Genomic DNA, 25,606 nt, shown 5'->3' with positions numbered 1-25,606 from the left:
GGAAAAGGTCCTAGCCCACCCAGAGTGTATTGTCCTAAGATCCCAAGTAACTATATCTATTAACATTGCTCTTCTCCTAGAAGGTTGTCCCACCACGGCATCTCTGACATTAATCCTTCCGAGCCACCTATTTTTAGATCAGCTCATACACAGGGTCGACAGCTGATGGAGTAAGTAGTATAGATAGTAGGGCAGGGACAAGTCTCTGCAGAAGAAATCTTATTAAGAAATCTTCACATCACTAAAACCAGAGAGATGAGACTTCCCAGTCAGTCACATGCACATGAACATGGCAGTCTGAAAAGAATCTGATGCAGGCTGGTAGGGAGCCAGATACTTCCTACACCTCGGCCAATCAGAAACTCTTACAGACCTCACCAGTATCCTCACACAGGTCTGATGATACATCAGCCCACAGAGCACTCTGAGAACCCTGGTGGCCTGATCAATGGGTGAGCAGGATTATTCATCGAACCAATCAAACACTGCTAGCCAGCCAGCTCACCACTCTGAGACAGCATACTCAGGAATAAAGAAGGTGCCCCCCTAAGTCTCAAGTGAATTCAGCTTAAAATAGTCACACCCATTTGCAAATGATAGTGTGGAAAGGGATAATTTTGTTACACACAAAGCAGAGATCAAATCTTGTCTGTAATTGATGCAGCCATTTTCCTCGATCGGTTTTTGCTGGACTTTTTAGAAGGAGCCCTGGATAAGTAAATGCTATAATAAAACAGTATTCTCCTGACATAGATTAAATACATTAAAGATGGGATGTCTTAAACAGGGATGTGGCAGAGTGGGTGCAGTGGCCCCGGGGCACAGGTGAGATGGGGGCAGTAGCCCTGCACCAGCAACACTTATTTTAGAGGCTGCCCTTTCAGAATTTTGAAACACAAAGGTTGTCTGTGGCCTGGCTTTTAGTTTCTTCTTTGGGGCGGATTTGAAGGGTAGGGGTACAGATGCAACAGAAGATAAGGGATACTGGAGGAACGGGACGAAAGAAAATGAGAAGGTGAATGATAGAAAAGAGATGAGAAAATGACTGAATGTGTGGCGGATTTAAGGACCACAGGGTAAGAGAAAGGGAGCAAAGACAAGCAAAAGGTGGCAAGGAAAGAGGAAATAAAGATGCCAGAAATAAGAATGCCAGGTAACAAGGGAGGAGGCAGAAGATGAGAAAGAGAGAGCAAGCGGAAGGGGATGGGGGGCATGAAAGGGAGAAAAGAGATGGAAGGAGGGGGGGAGATTCCAATTGAAAGATGGGTAGACTGCAGAACTTGGAGACGCGTAAGCAAGGGTGTTTTATTGTAAGTGTAGCAGGTGTATACATTAAGGTCCATGGATGTAATTGGCGCCTTTTTCCTAGCTTGTACTGGGGCCCACTATACCCACGCTATATTGCTGGACTCCTTTTGGTGGCGCACCAGCACAGTTTCCACTACAGGGCTGGGTGTTGAGGCTTCGGTCTGTGGAGGGTCTCTGGAAGCTGGAAAGAGCTGATGGAACAATGGAGCACTGGCTGGGTTGGCCCAGGCTGCTTACAAAACAGGAGTGAGCACATTTATAGTGGTGAAGGAGTTCTCTCCCCAACCCCTCTCCTCTCTGTAAAACAAAATGGAGCCTCCAATCAGCATCCGCAGCGAGGGAAGAAGCTGTGGCACTCGTCAAGAAAGAAAGAGAGAGTGCCTGCTGACGGTCACGTTACAAAAGCAGTGAACGGGATCCACCATATTGATGAATCCATGAATAGCAGCCAACCTTGAGACGTTTAGTTGCTTTACTCCAGACTCAGAGTGGCAACATGGTTAGTTTGAGGAGAAGAAAGCGGTACTGGAGAGAAGGCTGACCTGGCTGCGAGGCCCTTGAAACTCAGCCTTCTTAAATGATAGCCAAATGGACAGCACTGCTGGCTGAATTATTCTGGAAAGTGGAGGCTGTCTGGAGAGCTTATCAGAGGATAGTGTACTGTGTGATATGCCTCCCAAGGTGCAGAAATGGAGGAATGCCAGAGATAAAAAGGAAGGAGTTGAAGAGCTGAGACTCCTATTCATGATGGTGAACCCTCAGATCCTTGTGTTGACAATCTAACTCAAGGTGAGGCAACAATAACACAACTTACTTACAAACCTGAGCGAGACTATGGGGCATGTTATAGAGGATTCCTTAGAGAATATAAGGATGAGAGTGGGGTAGTATGAGACAAAGACCAGGAGCCTGGAACTTCAGGCCTTGGACATGGGGAGCCGAGTTCAGGAATAGGTGAGAACATTAGAAAGTTATGAGGATATTTAAGGGGGTGTGCTGTTTATTCCAATGATTCATCTAGCAAGCAAGGTTTAGGTACTGGACAATACAGTGAGGGCAGCACACCCAAGACCTTTGGATCTACCTCATGTGGAAGTGGTCGAGGACTTAAGGGAAATTGTGCAACAGTTTCTCCAATTAGAGGTGTTGGCACAAAAGGCAGCCATGAAGGTTAAAATCCATAGAGTGTTCTGTGTGCCAACACAAGGTTCTGCGAGAACGTAGTCGGAGACTGGAGCTGACCTGGTTCAATTGAAGTTGCCACAGCAGCGGGAGGCTATCACTCAGGCAGCCTCTAATCAAAGACTCACCTACAGGAGCAACAAAGTATTGTGTTCCCTTGCTTGGTCAAAAAAATGCAAAATAGAGGATGGAAATGCACTTGGCTAAAATACACATCCTCTTGGCAGGCTTTGAGGCATCTTTGTGGTAACTAGTAAAGATATGTGTAGAGCGAAGCTCTATGAATTTACTGACCCCATAGTGGTGAAGACCTTTTTGGATAAAAGGAAAGAGAGTTCCCATACTGCAGGGACTGAGGCAAATTTGGAGATTAGCTGATGGCGACTGTTGAGGAACAGCTGGAAGATCCGATGTATTACTCTAGGGTTGAAGACTGTTGAGTGCCTTATCATGAATTCTTTGTTATTGTTGATGTGTCTCTGCTCTCCTCCTCCTCCTCCACCATCCCCACTATATTTACTGAGATTTTGCATTCCCAGTAAGATGCTTATTGGGGATTTTCTTTTGATTTCGAGTTTGGATAAATGCGATGTTGGTAAAGGTAACGATGAGCTGTAATTCATGGAGTACTGCAATATATACTGCTTTGAATTTTTTTGGTTTTGCCCAAGAAAGGAAGTTAAACAAATAGCAAATGTTTGACTCATATAATAACTTTCACGTTATAGTTGCTCATCAATCAATTTTCTAAATGTGATCAAACAGGGTATGTGTGTTAGTATGATACCTTTATAGCGTAAGCCTTGCTGCAAGGCATGAAGTGCTGTACAATAAAAGAATAGCATGGCATTCTACCACCACCTCACAGGTCTTAGGTGCAACTTAGCAATGTTCAGGTGCTCCAATGTCCATGAAAGCAGTTTTTTCCAGTTGGGCAGCCAACAACATCACTTTCTCCTGTGCTTAATTTGAAAACAATTATGTGTTAGGACCCAAAGTATTTCTTGGGAATCCACTGCAGCGGGCACCACCCATAGCTACTGTCACTGCTGTCGCGTCCTAGTTTTATCAGTTTTTAATTGCTGGTGCTGAGCAGCTGCAAACACTAGCATAAATTAGGCACCAGCTCCAAACTCTCAGTAGCTGAACTTTGCCCTCTTGCATTGCATGATAACAGAGCCGACTGACACTTACAATGTGACTGACAGCGCAGGCTACAATGAGGCTCTGCGTTGTCTGTTACAGTGTACATGTGACGTCACTTTAGCGTGAAACATGGCAGACACGAATGTGGGGCTTGCATCCAAGGCTGTGGGAAGTGGGCCTTGGAGCAGACCGAGGAAACCTGCCTTGGGATGGAGATGCTTAGACAGAGCGGCCAGGGCAACTGAAGACAAGGAAAAAATGAAAAAATGTGTATGTTTGTGCCTGCCTGTAAACTACAGCCCTATTAGTGCTCGAAAACCACAGTGATAAAAGAATAAACAGATGTCAAGTTAAATTTTCAATGGGTGCACTATACAGAAAGCAGGGCTGTAGCGCAGGTCCCAGCTGAAAGCGGGAACCTCCTGAAGGTTGGGCTCTGCACGGGGTGGAGCCCTAACCTTCAGAAGTCCCCTTTTCTAACCAAGGCTATGAGTATCTGTTAGATATAGGAGTCCCGCTGGCCCCTCGCCACATTCAGCAGAGTAGGCCCTTCATGTTTGTTTCGCTATTGGACTTTAGTCAAGGTGTTTGGGCCCATCGGCGACCAAACTGCACCTACCACTGAATACACTGGTTCTGTCATTCTCGGTAAAATGATTGTAACCAGTTGCTTCTTTTATGTCCCCACATCTAGGACGGTAAGAGACCCTGTCATCCCTTGCTTCGTCTTCAAGGACCACTTGTAGATCAGTCCCTTAAATCAGATGTCCTACCTCAACCCTCCTTAGCAAAACCTGTTAGCAAGCACATCATTCAGTAGGATAATTCTTCTGTGCCCTTCTGAGCACTCGCTCCCTATCTTGACACAAACATCGAAGGCCAAGTAACCCTATTGTTTATTCTGACCTGGACATTACTCTCCTTATTCAAAGGTTACTCAGAAATCCTTCCAGCCCAACCTAGTGACTGCCATTCCAGCGGTATACACCATTCTCTGCATGGATGGCCAAGCCAGGACAGGCAGGGGGACTGCCTTTACTTTTCATGACTTCATATCTATGTCAATGCTGCCTAATCTGCCTTGTCCATGAGCTAAATCTCTTCTCGTATTAGCACCACCTACCTTTTACTTTATCATCTTCCTGGTCCTGGCAGCTATTTATGGGATTCTCTAAAGGAAATCTTCTCTCCCTTTGTTCTTAAGTCTCTAACTTCTTTCTCCTAGGAATTTGGATGTCTTGATAGACTCAACAATGGCTCCCTCTTTATCAACCTTCTTCCCTCTATCGCTCTTACACAGTTTGGGTTGTCTGCTACCCAGGAGGCGAAGCACATACTGAACCCTTCATTTGCATCTAGTACTTTTCTTTAGAGAGTCTGTTTCCTGTGATTTGGTGCAATCACTTTACCATTTTGTCCGTTATCCATTTTCCAGCACCTATTTCTGCCTTTACTCAAATTTCTAGTACAGATACTTACCCTAGGAATAAGATACCAAGCAAAGATGGGACCTTACTCTTGCTTCCTCTTTCACCTTGCTTCCCGCGGCCACTAACATTTTCTCTGTAGCTGAAAACTATCATACCTGCCTTTTGGGCATCATTATCATCTGGCTCCTTTTAAAAAAAAAAAAAAGAAAACACAAATTGCATAACCTCCACAAACACCCCTCTGCTGTTTTCTGCAGATCTGTCCATTACCAAAAGACCCTTTAAAAAGCAGAACACTCTTGAAGATCTTCCTATAGTATCCCAGACAAACTTCAGTACTAGCATGTCTTAAATAGTACAAAAATAATTAGAGGCAGTTGAAGCGGGGTTTTGTCGCCTTTGAATAGGGCTGCCAATTTATATGGCATAATATCCAAAATTGTCAAAGGCCTCCTTGACCCAACAAGTTCTTCTTCTATTAGATCTCCCTACCAAGACTGAAGGACTCCTGTTCTTATTTTTTCAAATCTTTGATGTTGTCAAAGTCTCCTCTATTACCATTCTCACATCCTCCAGGAGGCTCTGTCATGCCTTGAACATTTTAACTCTATCTCTCAACACAAAACAGTGTCTCTGCTCAGTTTTAATAAATCTGGTTCCCCTCCTGATCAATGTTCAGCCTACATGATCAAAAAGTTAGTTCAATATTTGCCTCAATCTTGACCAGGCTCTGCAACCTCTCTTTTTGTGAAGGCACTGTACCTCCTGCTTGGAATAATGCACTAGTTATTCTGCTACAAGCGAAACTTTTGGCGGATCCTTAGTAACTTTACAGAATTCCACTTTTTACTAGATTCTACTCAAGCTGCCTTCCATCCTCTGTGGGGACCGAAGTTGCTTTTCTTAAAGTCCTTGATGTTCATCTTAAGCTTGATCAAGGTTTCCACGCTATCTTCCCATTATTAGACTTGAGCACAGCATTTAACTCTGTCTTCTCACACTACTCTCCTTAGCTGACAGTCAGTTGGGGATTTGAGGCCCTGTGCTTACCTGGATTGCCTTTTTCCTGCACCCCAAAAAAGTATCTGTGGTATCCCACAAGAGTTCTCCCTCAGCCCTTCTTTCTTTAACCTCTATGTACCCCCCTTAGTGTCCATCATTGAGTCTTAGGGGTTCTCTTCGATGTATTTTGCTGATGATACTCAGATGATCGTCTCATTTAAATATGGCTAACATACTCCTAAGGCCAATTTTCACACCTGCGTGATGGCCATTGCCTCTTGGATGCTATATAACTGCCCCAAGCTAAGTGGTGATAAAGCAGATTTTGTCATTGTGAGTGGACAACCTACCTTCTGGTCCCCTGACCAGTGGCTTTAAGAGCTGGGGAAAACCCCTTCTCCTGTGGTTTCCAGCAAACAACTTGGGTGTGCTCATTAACCACATGCCTACGATGATGTGGCCAATTAAAAAAGACTCCTCTTCCTGCTGGTACTACTTCAAACTCCCCAAAAAATAATTTCTCTTCTCCCTACCTACTGCCATAAAACTATTCCTCAAACCCCTATCCTGGCAAGAATCAGCTAATGCAACTCCTTTTATTTAGGACTTTTCAACCAATGGGCCATATTTATGGACAAGTTTTGAGGTGCAACATAGCAAGTCACCTTCCTGCACTGCACTATTTAAGACAATACAGCGTGTTCCTTTCCTTTCCCCTGCACTGGCACACAATGGGCTGCCTAGCGCCAACCCAGGTGCTCTTGCACCATGGTACAAGGGTTCCTGTGTTGCCTGCAGTACTCCTTTTGTTCAGGAAGGGGCAACTTTCAGCACAAAAACAATCACCTGAGGATTTTTTCTCTTTCTATGTGTGCTGCAAAATACATAGAAAGATTAAAAATGTGGAGAAATAAAGATATTTCTCCATGTTACGCCTCACCTATGGAGGTGTGTCTTCTTGGCGCATTCCCAGGTTCACCTGTTCCTGTAAATCTGGGAATGCGTCAAATTCCATGGATGTTGCATGGGAACACCCATGCTCCATCCATGAAAATGACTCCCTGGTGAAGATTATTGCAGTACAGCGATCTTGGCTCTGTTACATTACTCGAGATTTATGAAGTCACGCAGGCCCACTCAGAGTGGCCTTTTGTGGTCTCATAAATCTTATTTTTTATTTGCGTCGATCTTCCACCACATTGTGTGGTGCAAGAGCGACGCAAAGGGGCTCACAAATGCGCCCCAATATCTTCAGCAGCTTCAAGTAATTCAAAACCTGGCTGCCAGGCTTCGCCTTCCAGTGCATCGAAATCAGGCCTTCTTTCCCTTCTTCATTGACTCTCTGTGATCACAAGCGCTATTTTTAAAGCAATGTACATCTGCCATAGAGCCCTTCACAACGTAAGGCCCTTCCTTTATGCAACAGAATTTCTACTTTAGACTTTTATTGGAGAACTCTGTGCCTAAGATTCTAAAATCTGGAACCCAGTCTTTTTCTTTCATCTAACCACTAGAATTCTCACTCACTCTCTCTGTAGTCAGCAAAATTACTCCTTTTTAAAAAGGTTTTTAAAATATGGCTCTTTCAATCCTCTCATCTCCAGGCCTCACCTTTTTCTTTCTGCCTTTTCCTAGCACCACAATAATCCTAGGGGGTATGAGTCCTTTCTACAAGTATGATTAATTCATTTATTCGACCGTTCAAGAGTAGACAATGGGATTTTGGTAAGATCTGGAAGGGAGATGCGCTCACGACTCCATGCGTATTTTCTGAACGTGGTCACAGATTGAATTTTTGTATGAAAACAAAGACCCATAGAAGTTCAGGAAAGATAAGAAACACTTGACCAGTTTGCAAATGTACTTGCCTACCTTTGGGACACACTGACCTACACATCTCTAAATGTCTTAAATGCACAGTGGAAACTTTAAAAGGTGACACAGACAAAAAGATTGTAAATTGAAGCATGAATTGTGTTAATAGTCAGTGTTGAAATAAACTCCTACTTGGAAATGACAGAGCGTGTATTGTGTATTTTTTTTCAAATTGTTGAATGTGAGACGCTTCATGGGCTTCGGCTTCATCTTTCCTCACTCAGGAGCAGGTCCCACAGGATGTACCTCTATTTGTCGGTGCTTTTAAAAGTACAGAGGAGGACATAACAAGAATTCAAGTGAGAAGGGGACAGGAATGACAATGAGGGGGTGAGTTAGAAAGGGAGAGTAGGAGGAAGGAGAGGGGAGGAAGGACATAGAGAACAGGTGGTAAAGAGGAAAGGAAGCAAAAAGAAGGAGGAGCAAGCGTGAGACATGAGGAGAGGCGATGACACAAGTTAGAAAATGAAGAAAGAAAGTGAGGGGAGCAAAGATAAGCAAGTGTGGTGAGATGAGCAAGGTGGAAGGACAAATGAGGGGTGAGAAAGACAGAGTGATGGTAAGAAGGAAAAAGGAAGAAAGATGGGTGAAGAGGAAAAGAACAGATAGTGAAACAATTAGGTATAAAAATTCGTTATGGAGGTTTGTATGACAAACTTTACTGGGGCTGTTTTTGGTTCTCAGTTGGACACTGCACTCTACAGATAGTCAAAGGTCAGGTACCAAGAGAAAGAATTACAATGCAAAAAGAGGTCTACAGGGCTGGTACAAAAGGGGAGACAGTATTTATACAAAATATGGGACAAAAATATAGTGTGGGCATAATATTGTGTCAAGAATATCGAAGACAAAAATATTGTAAAGGTACTTTTCTATAGGTAAGCAAAGTTTTACTATATATTACTCCACATAATGTACTGAGACAATGTATATATCTTCAATGAATGTAGATGTGGAGTTATGAATATCAAATTTATATTTACCTATTTTCACTTACCTTTTCAATATTCTGGTCTTCAATATTTTTGACATGATATTCTGTTCACATAATATTTTTTGTTTCTGATATTCTGTCAATGATCCAGGGGGGGTGGGGTTTTCTTGGAGGGGTCACACATAGCTTTCAACTCACCCGCCATTCCGCTCTTCTAACCCCCGAACCTCTCGCTTTCATCTGATGCAGTGGTGGCCACACCGAGTGGCACACAATGATGATGGCAGACAGGCTTCATACTAAGAAGGATTCTCTGATGTGCACAGTTGAACTTACTGCTCTGTATCAGACCACTCAGTTGCTTTCAATTAAGCAGACAATGAATCCCTTAATTTAAGAAGAAGAATATTGCAGTGAAAGCTGCTGTAGCAGGCAGTGCAGAGTCTTAAAGAGGGCTTCTAACTTGCTTGTTATCAGTTGTCCAGCTGCTTGTCTGTTTATACCCAGCACAGCAGGTGGATGTTGTTACTAATGACTATTTTATTTTATTTATTATTCTGTGTAGGTTTTTTTAATGGTTACAAGCAACTCTGGGTGGCCTCAGGACTTAACTTGTTAAAGAATACGTGCCGGGCACAAAGTTTTGCTTGAAAACCCATGGCTGGTGCTTTGATCCACCACCAGACACTCTTTGCCTCCTTATCTCACTCATGCAGGTTCTTTTCCATCCCTGCTACCTCCCTTTGTCGCTGTTTTTCTGTTACTGTCTTTCCCCTTTTTGTGATTTTCTCTCTCTAGCTTTGGATCAAGGTCGTTTGAGGAAACATAAGCACTAGCCCCCAAAAATCATTGCCAGTGGGTTCCACCTGCAACCACTGCCTTAAATTAAGCACTAGTTATACATCAGATAGAACATAGAAGGATGTGTATAGTTGGCAAAGACAGCAATTATATGAATTACGAGACGAAGATGTAAACACCTTATGGAGAATCAGAAAATTAGAATTTGATTCAGTAACTGGTTTTAGGCAGCTAACCAACAAGCCCAGGACTGAGTGTTATGGTGCGTAGCAGGAGGTGAACATGCAGCTCGTCAACCTGACATGTTTATTTTACCCATGTTTTGGTCCAAACTAAGAGAAATCAGGAGGAAAGCAGTCATTATAGAGGTGAACATGGAGTCTAGTGGCCAAGCTGCAGAGTGTGGAAGTAGGAGATATGGGTTTTGATGCAAACATTCCCAATTGAACAAACATTGTATTATTGAGCAAGTATCTCCCTCTTTCCTGTATTAACAAAAAAGAGAGTGCCTAGAGGTGAGTCAATGCTCTCACAATTCCACTCACCTATTCATTCAGGGTGTGAAAACAATGCACCGCAAAAATTAACAGAAACCCACGCTTCCATCCAGCGAGAGTTGAAGGCCCAAACAAATGCTCTCAATCTTGTTCTCCTCACCTGGAGGGCAAATCAGTGCTGGTCAGGACAAACAATCTGATAGTTAACAGTTATGTCAACAGACAGGAGCAACGGGGAGCAAGGCATCAGCAGAATTATCAGTAAGTATCTGCCTCTGGGTGGGAGCCTATGTTCTTTCCCCTAAGGTGAACTACTATCCAGGAATCGCACAGAGTGAGCACTCAAACTCATTTGAAACATAGCATCTTCAATAACGTTCAACTTGAGTCAGGATGTTTTAAGAAGATAGTGCATCACTTCAGCAGTCCATGGCTGACCTGTTTGCCTCTCCAGAGAATGTGCTACTTCACTAGTCTTGTTCGGAGAGGTAGGGTTAACAGGCATGGGAGGTAGATGCGCTAGCAACTCTGTGGCAGAGGGAAATTCTGTATGCACTTCCTCTGACTCCCCATCTCCCGAGGGTGCTATGGAAGTCTGGAAGGAGAGGGTGGTAGCGATCTTGATATCTCCTTTTTGGCCACACCGGCCCTGGTTTCCTTTGCTCGTGGTTCACTATGATTGTTCACTATTCTTGTCTACCAGTAAATCTCTTGCCTCTCAGATTTCCATGCCTTTTGCAAACTTATCTGCAAAATCCAGCTTTAATGGCTTGAAAATTGATAGGTTTGCCCTTGAGAATTTAGGTTGCTCAATGGGGTAGTGGTTGACATTCAGGGGTAAAAGAAGCCTTCCACACTAGAATCCTATGCAAAATGTTGGGCAGACTTCCAGAAGTGGAGTAATTTGGATCCAAACGTCTGTGATCCATTGAGAAATCTGGATTTTTATGAGAGATGGATTTCTTAAAGTTCTCTCTCTGGCTACTATTATTGTGCAATGAGTATCAATCAGAGTCTTCAAAGAATGTTTAGGTCACGTATCTCCGATTGTCCTCTTGGTCTCTAGACTTATTAAGAGCTGTAGGTTAAAAAAAATGGTAGTTCCTAATTCAGTGGCCTCTTGGGATTTAACAACTGTACAAAAAAGGGCTTTAGAAGAAACATTTAAACTCTTGTAAGGGGCAAAGATTTCATGGCTTTCGTCCAAAGCAGTTTTCTTGATAGCAATACCATCGGTGAGTGAGATAGGTGAATTAGTAGCATTTGTAATTAATTATCCGCACCATCAAATTTTTCCATATAAAGTGGTATTTATGCCAGATCTAAAATTTAGACTGAAGGTCCAAAACATTTTCACCTATTACAAGAAATAATTTTGCAAGTCTTTGGAGAGACTTCTCCATCCTCAATTCCTACTTCTTTAAATACAAAGAGGGCACTGTTAACATACCTGGACCAGATGAAGGGTTTTCGCAAGCCAAATATCCTTTTTATATCTTATGGCTCATAGAATAAGGGGAAGAAAGTGTCCACATCTACCCTAAGTAGTTGGATATGTCAAGCCATCTCTCAAGAATATCTTTCGGTAGGTCTGGAAGCCCTATCAAAATAGCAAGGTTGCTTGACTTGATAGGCAGTAGTGGCCAGTGTCTCCTTGCATGAGACATACAGGGCAGCTACTTGGTCATCACGAAACACATTTATAAAATACTATAGTTAAGTACAGGTGAGATGATGAGTTTTGCTTCTGGGATTTTACAAACTGCAATTAAGTAATTTCAGGATCTCTTCATAGGGAATAAATATCAAATATCAGTAATGTAGTTAGTGCTGGTGTGTTGTTATTCTTTTGTATATCCTCAAACAGTGAAGACTAGGGCGAGGAGCACCTCTGAAGGGGTAATGAACCTATTACTTACCAGTAATCTCTATTACCATGAGGTAAGATGCTCCTGGTCCTAGTCTACAAATGTTCGCTGTCATCCTTCTGTCCACGTCCATTCTTAGCTTGTCATAAACAGGATGACATGGTGGGAGGAGGGAGGATTTATACAGGTAATGGTCATAGAAATAGGACTATGGCATTTTTTTTTTGTCAGGATAGAAACGTAATTGAGCGGAAGTCTGTCCTGGGGCAGAGACTTTTCAAATAATAGCTCAAAGAGTAGACTGGGACGAGGACCACCTTACCTCAGGGTAATATGTTGGGGAAGCCACATATATATATATATTACATTTGTTATAGAATGTATTAATGTTTCTTCATTAGCTTGATTGATAGTGTATTATAGATAAATGTGAGTACCTGCTCATGGTGCTTCCACCAATACCAGTGAGGCAAAGTGTATATGATGTCACTTACAAGGGTCAAAGGTCTTGTGACATCACCGGGTTAAAGGGTTGGGAGGTCAGCGTTGTCACAGAGATTTGGCTCTTACCCTCCAAGATGCTCTGAAGACTGAGATTTAAGGAATTGAGCAGCTTGGTAGGTAATACATGTTCTAGTATTTTTTTCAAGTGATGGGTCTTCGAATCCTTCCGCACACCACCTGCCTATATAGCCACTCGGGCCACATAACAGCAGGTCGCACTTGTGGCTAGGTTTTTGACGGAGCTCAGAGTGCACGATATCAGGTCAATGTCTCAAACTTCGCCACAGTGTTTTAAATGGAAATAGAGACGTGCCGGTACTCACTCTTCAGAGCACCTGTTTGCTGGGGAAAACAATCAGTACTCTCCCATTAAATGCATTGGTACAGTGCTAAGAAGTGCAGGTACTCTCCCTTCTCAGATAAAGAAGCGCAGGTACTTCAGAACCGGACAGTACCTGTCATGTAAAGCACTGTTTGACCACATTGCGTAATCCAGGACAAATGGCGTCATCGCATCCTGCGCCCTGCCGCCCTTCGCTCATCTCCCACAACATGATGGCTTTTAGTGCTCTGCTGCTTATTCTGCGTCCCTCCCGGCCTCGCCCTCCCCCACCTCCCGGAGCCTCCGGGGAATGCCTTCGACGCCCTGCCGGTTTCTCTGGCTCGCACCCGGTGTGTGCGGCGGTGAGTCAGTGTTTGGAAAGGAGGCTGGGCGCCGAGCTCTCCTCAGAATAGGAGAATGTGAATGTCAGGCAGACTGACACAGGAGGAGGAGGGGAGAAGGGAGCGCCCAGAAAGAGGGCTGGCGGAGCGCATCTGAAAGCCTAGGAGTAATCACAGCTCTCGTGAGCCCAGCCCAGACGGAGCCGGGAGCCCAGCCGAGCAGGAGCTGCAGGAGGAGAACAGGGGGGACTCGTGCAGGGTTCCTGCAGCCACAGGTCAGTGCTGCGCCCAATGTAGGAGTAGGGATGGGGGAGTGGTGGAAGGAAGGGGGCGGTGGAGGTCACAGCACTGCCAGAGTAGAGAGCCAGAGGGACTCACAGTAGAGGGGAAAACAGGTACATGGACTTGGCTATGTAACTCAACGTGCAATGTGTTCAATTAGGGATGTAGCTATCAATGGTGCAACAGGTGCAGTGACGCCAGGGTCCAAGGATGCGAGGAGCTCTCAGCAGCACATATATGCATTTTTAACTACTTGGTACTGGGATAGGGCCCATTTTCCATGCTTGCACTAGGACCACAAGCACTTATTGTTAGCATATGGTGTTGGATGATAGTGTGTGGCTGCGTGGGGCTATAACAATATGACTGTTAAACTCAGTGGTAATCACGCATTGATCTTTAAGGATGAAAGCCTAAATCAGCACTGCTTGAATGCGAACCTGTCGCCTGCAGGCAGTGACTGATCTAGCCTCAAAATACATAAAGTATTTAATAGGGGTGCTTGCATTTGATTTACAGTGTCGAGTTTCCAAGGCCAGGCACCTTTGACCTCCGCACAAATTACCCATTGACTGGTGTACCTACATGTAACGCTAGTGACCGTCTACAAATGTCAACGTTCGAGATGGTTTTGTAGCGCTTTGACACCCCGGCGCTCTATGACAGTAGACACTTTAGTAGCAGAGAAAGAAGGGCAGTTTCTGTAAATGTTTGAAAAGCAGCGGAGAAAGAATAAGGTTTGGTCAAACTTCTTTTCTGCTCTGGGTGTGCCGGTGCCAGGCGGAAAGCACCCAGCCTGACCGAGTCAAGTCAGAGTGGACCAGACACGGCCACACGTTGCCGGGGCAGCTGCCGCTGACAGGAGCCCGCCAATGGCATCTTCCTCCGGATTTGTAATGTCAGAGTGACAGCGTTTAACGCGTGGTTCCAGGCAGAAGGTCCGGAACTGTGGGTACACGGGATCGGTACAGATGGAGGCCTGGACCGCACGGCTGCCATCTCAGTGAGTAGAGAGAGAGAGAGCAGGAGCTGCCCAGGGCTGGAAACACAAGGAGGCCGAGTGTGTACAGTATGTGTGCCTGATCTCTTGTCCATTGTACGTGTCCTGCTTGTGTGACAATGCTCGGTTATATGCACTAAAGCTGCCAAGTTGGTACCAAGAACAACTTGTCTATTTGCAATGATAACGTATGTGTATTAATGAGAAGCTAAATACCCACTGTGTGTGTGGAGGGGATGGGGGTGCAAGCGCTTCGTGCGTGGAAGCGCCTATACTGAGGGTGTTGGGGTGGCACGTCAGTCTTACCTTCTGAAGGGCAGCCAACCGGGTGGTTTGTCTTCAGGGACGTAGAGCTAGGGGCCTCCAAACCCTTTAGGGGACCCCACACCTTCCGTGGGCCCGATTCAGGCCAAGGCCAATGATTATTTCTGAGATAGGGAAGACTATGACCCCTCACCACATTGCAAGGGGTCACCGAGGTCATTTTGCATAATGCCCCTGCTTGTCGCCGAGTCTCCCCCACAGTGCTTGAAGCCAGGTGCTAAGGGAATAACCTACTTCTAGGGATTTTTTAAAGGTATGAGGCTTGATCTGTAAATTGATTTTGGAGCTCTGGCGGGTACTTTTGTCCAGAATGCATTGTGCTTCTGCATCAGTTAGTGCACAATAGTGTGCAAGTATCACTTGCTAAAACTGGAAGCCTTTGATGTGTTTCACCGGAGAAGTGGACTCTCATCTTGGTTTAGGTGAAGATCTTGTCTAGGCCAGTTTGAATTTTTTGTAGGCAAGTGATCACATTTTTCAGTTGTTCACTTGTAGAAAGATGCACTGGTCTAGTTTTGCTCTAATTGTTGTGCAGCGGATGGTGACACATTTGTTTCCAAACATTTAGCATAAATGCCTCATTTTAGGAGAGTTAGCCTCTTACTAACACACACACATCATAATATATGGGGTAATTTCATGATGTCTTCCTTCAGAAATGTGAAGTTTGCCAATTTTAGGTCTGTCCTGGTAGGACGGCTGTCTGGAAGGCCTATTGTTGTCCGTTCATTAAAATATACATGGAATAGTCACCTCGTGCTATTGGCTGCTTGCTGTTTCCAATTACCTTCTACTCAGTGCTTCCATTGGAATGCATAAGGGGCTCTTCTACATCTGAGAATAACACTCAATCATCACAATCTTTGTCATATTAAATTCTTTATCGCTCATATGTATTCAATCCAGAAAACCACCTTTTTTTGCTACATTTTCTCCTGGCATTGACAAAATCAGTAGGGCTGTCTTTAATGTGATAAATTGCATTTGTGCATGCAGCCCTTGCAAGCAGCATTTGTGAATGTCTGTGTTTACACAGATTGGTACATTAAACCTAGACCTCCAGACCTATTGGCTTTAGCAATTCTTGTTTTTCAATTTTGAGTTGAATCCTTCTTTGGGCCTTTGCTGTACCTCATTACAACTGTCTGATTTTACCTGCCATCATTGATACAGGGTTTATAAATGTGTGGTTGGAGAAGTGGAGTTTTGAGCAGTGGACTTGTAAGTAAGCTAAGTCTTTGTGTGTGGCCAACATGCATACATGTGTGTGAAACTCTGACTTTCTCTCAGGTACTTCTTCTTTGGTTTATAACCATTTTAAAAAAATTGGTGCAAATACGTCTATCCCAGTCAGGGCTGGTGTTGGGGCAAAGTGGCGGGGCACAAACCAAAAACACAAACACAAAAAAAAAAAACGTATCTGCCGCCTGCCGCATCGTCGTTCTTCTGGCTCCACTGCAGGCAAGCCCAGGCTTCCAGACTGCCCAAGCCTAATGCTGCTCTCTTGCTGCTTGCAGCATGAGAGCAGCATCAGGATTCACCTGAGTGCCCTCGATTGGGAGCCTGTGCCTGCTGTCCCCAACCCAGCGATGCAGCCCAGGTTGGAGACACCTCAGTGCACATGTCGGTTTGGCGATCTTGAGCCGGCCGGCCAAACCCACATGCACACTGATAACAGTGCACCTACCACTCCCTCTGGTACCTGTCATCCCCATGGCCCCGTCCCCTAGAAAAGTAAAACAATAATAAACAGTGGTTTATTATCATTTGATTTTTCATGTTTTGCAGCTGATACTGCTGGCGCGTGGGCGACTCTCCGCCATAGTGGTGGAGCCACTGCTGGCTAATCCCACAGAGCAACTATCCCTCTGTGGCAGTCTCAACATACTGTAATGCAGGCTGATTCTAACTTGTCCCAGTTGAAATGACAGGCTTAGGCAATCAATCTCACAGAAGGTACAGTGGGCTTTGCCTTTCAAGGGTGCAGAACAGTGGAGACCTCAATTCATTTATTAGGGAAATGTATTATCCTGGTCTCATAGATATTTCTAAAAGAATGAGCAGGTCATTTTGGTTTCTCAATTAACTCTCACGTGAGAGTACAAAGGAGCGACACCAAGAACAACTTGTGCAAACATTAGCATAGTCAGTACATTTCAGCTTTTAAAAGGCTGAGCTTTTGCCTTTGCCAATCTTTGTTAGCACTGGCATGCAAAAATGTGTGAAGGCCCATGTGCATTTGGGGTAAGGGTGGTGAGAGCAAGAAAACACACCCCTCCCATGGAGTGCTCAATAACAAATAAAAAAGCCCCTTCAAGTATGTTGAAGGATTTAACTCATCCAGTTGGAACACTATGAAACTGGAATGCTTATTAACACTACAAAAACAAGAATAGGGACAAAAGTTCTCAAATCAAGATCAGACAACTAAGGCAGGCAATAAAACCATCCAATGAAGAGCAACGGGCCGATTGCTTGCCCACTTTAACTATGTGCTATGTTTTGGAAACAATAAGTTTCCCTACAGACAGCGTATATAGCCCAGACCTAAAAGTGCCCCAGCCCTAAAGACAAGACAGAAGGATTAGCTTCCCACATTTTAGGTGATGTTAGTTTTGGCTGCTGTTCCAGTCACTGCTATGCCTGATACACTAGGAGATTTAACTTGTCTATTCCTGTCTTTTATATATGGTTCAATAAATTAGATCAAGAGAAACGTGTAGCAAATTATGGCGGTCATTCTGACCCTGGCGGTCATAGACCGCCAGGGCCGGGGACTGCAGATGCACCGCCAACAGGCTGGCGGTGCATCCAGACCAATTCTGACCGTGGCGGTAAAGCCGCGGTCAGAAAAGGGAAACCGGCGGTTTCCCGCCGGTTTTCCCCTGGCCTGAGGAATCCTCCATGGCGGCGCTGCAGGCAGCACCGCCATGGGGATTCCGACCCCCTTCCCGCCAGCCTGGTTCTGGCGGTTTTGACCGCCAGAACCTGGCTGGCGGGAACGGGTGTCGTTGGGCCCCTGGGGGCCCCTGCAGTGCCCATGCCAATGGCATGGGCACTGCAGGGGCCCCCTAACAGGGCCCCACAAAGATTTTCAGTGTCTGCATAGCAGACACTGAAAATCGCGACGGGTGCAACTGCACCCGTCGCACCCTTTCCACTCCGCTGGCTCCATTCGGAGCCGGCATCCTCGTGGAAGGGGGTTTCCCGCTGGGCTGGCGGGCGGCCTTCTGGCTGGCGGGAAACTCAGAATGACCGCTGCGGTCTTTTGACCGCGGTACGGTCTTCTGGCGGTTCCCGCATGGCGGGCGGCTCCCGCCGCCCGCCATGATTAGAATAACCCCCTATATCACACATTCTAGCTGGTTGTTGCTATATTCTATGAAAACCTCTACCTTTGTTTTAAAATACATTAAGAGACCATTAGGAAGTATTTGGTAGCATCCATGAATGAATGAATGAAGAGATAGATGAATGGGCTTTTATAGAAAACTCATGGATGCTGAATCGCATATATACTTGATAGCTTGAAGTACTATGTGCACATAGCACTTTGAAAAGGTGAGTTTTGTGTTTTCTTTTGAACAATAGATGTTTCATCTTGCTGTGGAGGTTCTCAGGTCGAACATTCTATACATTTACTCTTTGGACTTCAAAGATTCATCCCCAGACTTAAGTTATGGATACCAAGAGGACGCATAAGCTTGTATCTCTTTGCTTTGGTTGCCACATTCTCCAATCCAGTCAATCAGAATGCTTGATTTTTTACAGCATTATGCAAATTTTACGAATCTGTAGCCAAGAACACTGTGACCACAATCTATTTCCAAGGAAACCAAAATCACGATTTGTTTAGGTTTGGCTCAGTCCATAAGAATATTTTAGTCTTGCCTTCCTTATGTTGGCTGTTATGGCGAGTCTTTCTTCCTCCCCTGGAATACAGGAAACGGTCAAATTTACGTCTAAAGAATACCATCTTCCATCACAGATTTAATTATTACTCTCACCCATGCAATGTATGGTCAAAACAGTCCCTTTTTCTAACTGCTGGGCACTTCAGCAGTCATTTTGTATTCATTCTGACAGTGCTCCAGCAAGATTGTACAGTCTATTGGCTTTGCCAGTGCTTGTCTGGGGGGAGTGGGAGGTTGAGGTGTCACCTGCAAATGAATGCAGGGGACAGGGGCTTGTGGGACGTGCTCGTGTGTCCAAAAAAAGAGAAGAAATAATGGCATAGAGATAAAATAAAAACGTTGTGAAATGTTTCTAAGGGAAAAAACAGTAACAATGGTTATCCTAGGTATGAAATTAGATAACATAACTTAGACCATTTTTTAAACATAAGGATGTCTTTAGATTTTACTAGTTTCAGTCTCTGGATGTTTGTGCCTATCACCAGTCACTGTTTATTAACACGTTGAAGCCTCAAGTTCTCAAAATTGCTGTCTTTTAGCTGCAGTTCAAGTTCTCAAGTCTCTGTTTATTAAAATGCTCCTTCTTCGATTTCTCAAAATCGCTGTTTTTTAACGCCTTGTAGCCTAAAGTTCTCAAAATTGCTGTTTTTAGGGTGCCGGTCAAGTTCTCAAAATCTCTATTCATTAACATGCTGCAGCCTCAAGTTGACAAAAATTGCTGTTTATCAATACACGCTAGTTCAAGTTCTCAATAAAGGTTGATGAACACAGGTACTATGATGAATCACCTGCTCTGTGATGTCACTTCCTGTGATACAGTGATGCGGGAGGTGACGTGTGACATCAATTCTGATTTTGGTGAATAACTCAATAACCCATCCTCCTAAACTTGTGCGTCTTCAGGAGTACTGAGGAGGAATCGATTGGATGAAGGGACCATCCGTGGCCTGTAGTGTTTTATTCTGTTGATAAAGTATTCCAAAACGTTTGTGGACGAGGGTTGTATTCAATAAAAAAGGAAAAAAAGGATAATATGGTAACAATTACAACATTTCTGTGAATTTGGTGTTGCCTGATAAATGTACCAGTCCGCAGGAGAAATTAAACTGGTGTAATGCTACAGCTAGAAGAAGCTTAACATTTTAGAGGTGCAACCAGAAAACCAAATAACTTGAATTCTGTAAGAAATTATAACTTTTCTGATTCCTAAATACTTCTGTATGCACAAATTTGGAAGTGAATATCTTCCACAGCCAAAAAACGAGGCCACTGGTTGTTGGTGTGAGGTGCCAGGCAAAATACGCCTGAGTTATTTAAAATTCTGAGAGCAAAACATAAAGCAGAGCAGCAAAAAACAGATCTATCATAGACAAAGTCCAGGCACAAGGGGTGGAGGGAGGGACCTAGGTAGACTACAAAGGCAAAAAGGCTGGTTGTCTGCCAGCTAAAGATTTTGTTCCTGTGCTTGTATCTGGAAGTCGCAATTTAAACATAACAAAGCAATGCTACTTGACCTCCTGGCTCATATTCTTGGAAATTTGTTGTCTTTGTCCACCCCCAAAATATCCAAAAATTGTTCAATTGGAGCACTAAGCTGAGGACGAATTGTAACAGCCATAAGATAAGGCTGAGTTGTGAAAATGATGTCTTTAATATTACCAACCGTAGATGCCTGCTGCATCTCTTTCTTACTTGGGGTTTCTGCCAAAAACTCATGATTAAGTGGATCCTCACTTTCAGTCCGCATTACCTTAATGAAGAATTGAAGGAGCGATGCTCCTATGAGCCAATAATGAATGCATATGAAACTTCTGCAGCCGTAACCTGCCTGACCATATAGTACATACTACAAAATGAAGAGCCCCTTGGCCATGTAATCACAGTCTTTCCCATTTCTCAACTTATTCATGCACTGTTTTTTGACACCGTAAGAATTAATGTCTTGGACAGCCTTGCCAGAGATCTCACCTGTGGACACAAAACAGTCTCTGGAGTGGGAACTCAGCCCAACATTGTTAAGAACTGACAACGCCTAGAAGAATATTAGGACTTATCCACTGACACATAAACACACACCAACTTCTAAGGGGGAGTGATCTTATTTTAAAGTGGATGACACAGGAAATGGCACGTTACTTTGACAAAATTCTAGATAACTGTATGGATAAATCTGTCACCCGAGCGCACGTTATTTACAGAGACTTTTTAAAAGAACTGCATTTGCTGAAACAGGGTCTTAGGTCCTTAAAGCATTTTTGCAAAATTGGAAAAGTTGGTATCATGCCTAAAATGATTTCTAAATTTAGAAAAAGAGCAACCCTAGGAAGACCAACTTAACCATAATACATGCAGCATCACTAGATCTCGGTTTGATATGGCAGCCATTAAACAGACAGATTGTTTATGATATATCTAGATTAAATGCCTCTTCCAACAACTGGCTCTTATGGCCAGCCTCTTTCAGCTACTGGCTTTAAGGTTGTTCTCTCTCACCTGATGCTATTGGCTGTTAAAGTGCATCTTCCACGTACACTAGTGTACTTGCATTAGACTGCACAAAGGGCTATTTTACGAATATAGGACTCTTTATTGGCTCCATACTGTCTTCTTTCCTGTGTCTCTCACTCTTTTTTTCCCCATTCAACACCCCCTCATTTTCCTATTGCCCACTCTCCCTCTTTTCCCTGTGTCCTCTTGGTCTCCTCTCCCTGACACTCCCTCTTGTTCCTCCTTTCCAATCCTTCCTTTTCACCTGTGTGCCCACCTTATTCGCCCCTCCTACCTTTCTTCATTCTTCCTGCCAGTGCATTCACAGGCCCAGAGGTGTGCTGAGTTGGTGGTGTAGGAGATCCAGTACTTATACTGTGTTGAGCCTTCAAAGTGGGGGAGACTTCAAATACTGGCCTTTGAAGTGCACAGAGGTCCTGCCCTTCCTGTCCTGGTTCCAGACTCTCTACAGAGGGTTATGAAGCCCTTTGTGTGGGAACAGGACATGTCCTATTCAGATGTAAGTGATGCTGTGTTCCAACTCCTCCCTCCCATCCTCCCAGGATGGCCCATCAAGGCACACCTAAACACTTATTGTGTGTGGCTGTCTAGAGGGAATACACAAAGCCCAGCTGTCACCCACCCCAGACAAGTGATGAGAGACAGGTAGCAGGCACTAAATGACTAAAGTAAGAAAATGGCAACTGTCTAAAAGTGGCATTTTCAGAATTGCAGTTTAAAATTTGACTTCACCATAGGTTGGGATTTTAAATTGCGATTCCAGAGACACCATACTTGGAAGGGTTATCTCTTCCCATTTGGAAATTCTGCTTATAAAGTGTGATAAGGTAATTCCAATGTTAACCTAGGGGAGATATAGGCCTTGCAGTGGTGAAAGATGAATTTAAGAGTTGTTCACCACCAGGACATATAAAACGTAAAAGTCCATGCCCAACTTCTTAAATACACTGCACCCTACCCTTGCGACTGCTTAGAGCCTATCTTAGGGGTGACATAGGAATTAAAAAGGAAGACTTGGGCCTGGTAAAGGGTTAACTTTGGCAGGTCGAAATGACAGTTCAGATCTGCATACACAGGTTCCTCAATGGCAGACCTGAGACATGTTTAAATGGGTACATAAGTGGGTGGTTCAATCAAAGCTGCAGACCCACTAGTAGCATTTAATTTACAGGCCCTGGTCACATGTAGTGCACTTTGCTAGGGACCTATAAGTAAATTAAATATGCCAATTGAGTAGGAGCCCATTCTACCATTCTACCATATTATAAGGAGAGAGCACATGCACTTCAACACTGATTAGCATGGTAAAGTGCACAGAGTGCTGAGGCCAACAAAAACAAATTCAACAAAAAAAGGGGAGGAGGAAGGCAAAAGGTCTGGGGATAACCCTGCAGGATGGGCCATTTTCAAGAAGTACTATAATGAAGTCTCCCTTGTCTTCCAACTTTCATTTGACAACATGGAAACAAAAACAAGACTGTTTTGAAGGCAAGGGAGCCTTAAATATATACAGGCAGTCGCTTCTAAAATGTATGTAGTTTTAGTGTGTACATGCTGAACTTGTTAGCACATTAAACCCAGATATATTGGCTTAGCCAACACTTGTTTTTAAGCTGCATTGGCAAGGGTGGGGCGAATGGGTAATATTCATATAATTAGGATAGTGATGATTATATAGGTAATAGTTTAACTGTACATTTTCCCTATATGGAATAGGTTTTAGATTTTCTGGTCTCAAATGTATATAGGCTATATGACATACAACTCTGCTTAATTTCCATTAATGCCATCCCGGGTTTCTAGTCATACAATAAAGTGAGACGCCAAGGCCGAGCTGCTTGTAAATTTCAACAGAACCCTGTAATGATTTTGTTCTATACACATAGTCAGTTTTCAGTTTTTTTTATAATACGATTTTATTTTGGTGCCCTTAGAATGAATTACATGAATAAGATGATGTTATTCAATTGAACCTTTATTGCAAACAGTAATCTAAATAATGAACCACACTCCTCCACTGATCCCCTCTCTGTCTAGGCGTGTATACACAGAAAGGTTAACAGTTTTCACTTATTAAAAGAAGCATGCTACTTACCATTGTCACGTTTTACTCTTTTGCTTCTTAAAAACTCAGATCAAGTGGGTACATTTCAGAGTAATCAATGTCAATAGAGCGGTGGTGTTAACGCATCACTTAAAATACGATTCAGATACTTAAATGGAAAAGGCCTTATCTTGCCAAAACCGAACTCTATGAAGCAGTGGATAAGATTCAGGCTGAAATGTTTTATGAGTGCTGTACTCAGGCTCCTAACACCAATTGAAGCCCATAGACAAATGCCTTTAGAAAGGAAGAGCGTGTATTTAAAGTGCTGTTATTGAAGGTGGAGGAGTGAGCTTCAGTGTCACAGCTAACCTTACTCCTTTTGCCCTCTGGCATTGGCCTAACCAAAATAATTGCCGCAAAATGGCACCAATAACAAGTGGCTCACTGGTAAAGAACGGTGATACCACACACTGTATTATCGATAATGGAAGGCATTATCGTGCCTTTATCAGGCATACCCAAGTTCCAACATGGAATGAGGAATAACAGGGAAAATGGTGCGCTATTTCACATTTTTCCTTATGTTTTTCCAAATGTCCAATTCCCAGTCAGGATATATTTCTACCTCCTTTTACAGTTAGCTATGTGTCTGAAATATTGGGCGACTTGTGATCCTGGTTTGGCCAAAAACAGTTTTCAGCTTCAAACAGGATTACAGAATAACTCTGAATCAGCTGCCAAGTGAGTACTACACAGAAGCCAGCGTGGCCAGGTATTGTCACCCAGGTCAGGCTGAAATTCATTATGTATGAGTTGGGAGCATCGAGTGCTTAATTTGCCTTGGTGGGTTCTGATGGTGTACTCTGGCATTTTGATTTGGGGGCTGGTACTTATGTTTCATCACACTCTAGAATAAGAGGGATAAATGCTGAAAAGGGAGGAAAATGAGGAAGAGAAAGATAGGAAAATGTTGGCAAAGAGAGAATCAAGGTTGGAAAAGAGACTAGAATAGTGAGATAAACATGGAGTCTATGGGTGAAGGAAGAAAGAGGCGTGAGGTAGAGTAGAAGTTAAACCTTGGTATTTGAGAACCTCATCACTCAGCAGCGCATGTGGCAGGCTCTTAAAAACTCTTTGGACAGCTTCACTTAGCAAATAATTGGGCACGGCCATCAAAGCCATGGTTCTGCCTCCTCGACGCAGGTGGTGGTCATTGACTGCCCTAGCAACGTCTCCATTTTGCTACTCAATGTAGTGCATGAACTGTTTGTCTCCTAGTCAGGCCCAGAAGGTCTAAATCTGTAACTCAATGCTTTAAAGACTCTACTTGTTCTCCCTGGATGCACAGATTCATTTTACGTTTGTACGTCTGGCCTCTTGGAATACATACTCAACTATCTAACTCAGAAGATAGCTATTTCTGCAAGAGTCCAAATTTGCTGTAATCGGGAGGGCCCAAATCTGCTTGAAAACAGTCATCACTGAAGCCTGAAATCCCTTTTTTAAGATAATGAAAATGCAAAACAGATCTTTTGCTGGGTTTGAAACTTAACAATAGAACTTGTGATTTACCTTCTTTTTAATGTTTGTCATGGTCACAAATGATTGAAATGTTCCCGATTTGAAGCTCGGGTTTAATTTAGCTCCCGATTGTCTAGCTTAGGGCTTTTTCTCTTTTGTTTTGTTCAGGTTTGGTTATTTAGGTTGCAGTCTGGTTGTGCAGGGTTCTATGATGACTGTTTGTCATTTATACGATTTATTGTTAAGTGCCTGGACGCCTAGTTGGGCCTATATAGCACTTTATAAAACTTTAAATAAGTATAGGTAACAAATGAGTGCAAAATAGACTTGACAGACATATAAAAAAAGAGCAGCCATAAGAAGTAGTGGTTGGTATTCAAAAATGTGTTTAGCAGTAGATGAGGCCTGCCCAAAAACCAGTTTGGAGAAGACTTGTGGTACAAGGAGGCTTAGGCATCAAGTAGACATAGGATTGTTACACTCAAAAGTTGGATGGTTATATTAGCCTTACTAATATTTGTTTGTGGGGTTCACAGTGATGTTTGACTTTCCAGTGTATCAGTGGATATCGAGGTTCATTACGAGATTTCAATGTTGCTTCTCAAGCGTCTTAGGGAGTGAAATTTGATGATCTCCTATTAGGCGAAGTACACTTTAAAGATAGTATATGGTTATCATAGCATGTCCGTCAATATTTGTATGAAAATTATCCACTGACACGGGTCGTACAATAATAAAATCGAAGAAACCAAGTTTCAGTGATTCTATATTAACATTAATATGGATTCTTGAATATTTTC

At 43.5% G+C, this 25,606-nt stretch overlaps 1 long non-coding RNA gene across 1 annotated transcript in view; it reads left to right on the top strand.

Annotated features, from left to right (window-relative positions):
- Nucleotides 1–13,251: 13,251 nt before the first annotated feature.
- LOC138295668 (uncharacterized) overlaps nucleotides 13,252–25,606 on the top strand; it is a 55,682-nt gene continuing 43,327 nt past the window's right edge. Inside the window, exon 1 of the long non-coding RNA XR_011203654.1 lies at nucleotides 13,252–13,485. This is a non-coding gene — a long non-coding RNA (uncharacterized lncRNA). The remainder of the gene's footprint in view (nucleotides 13,486–25,606) is intronic.

This window comes from Pleurodeles waltl, chromosome 1_2 (assembly GCF_031143425.1).
Source record: "Pleurodeles waltl isolate 20211129_DDA chromosome 1_2, aPleWal1.hap1.20221129, whole genome shotgun sequence".
Classification (NCBI taxonomy): Eukaryota; Metazoa; Chordata; class Amphibia; order Caudata; family Salamandridae; genus Pleurodeles; species Pleurodeles waltl.
Note: the sequence above shows the minus strand (reverse complement) of the source record. Positions and strands in the feature narration are given on the sequence as shown.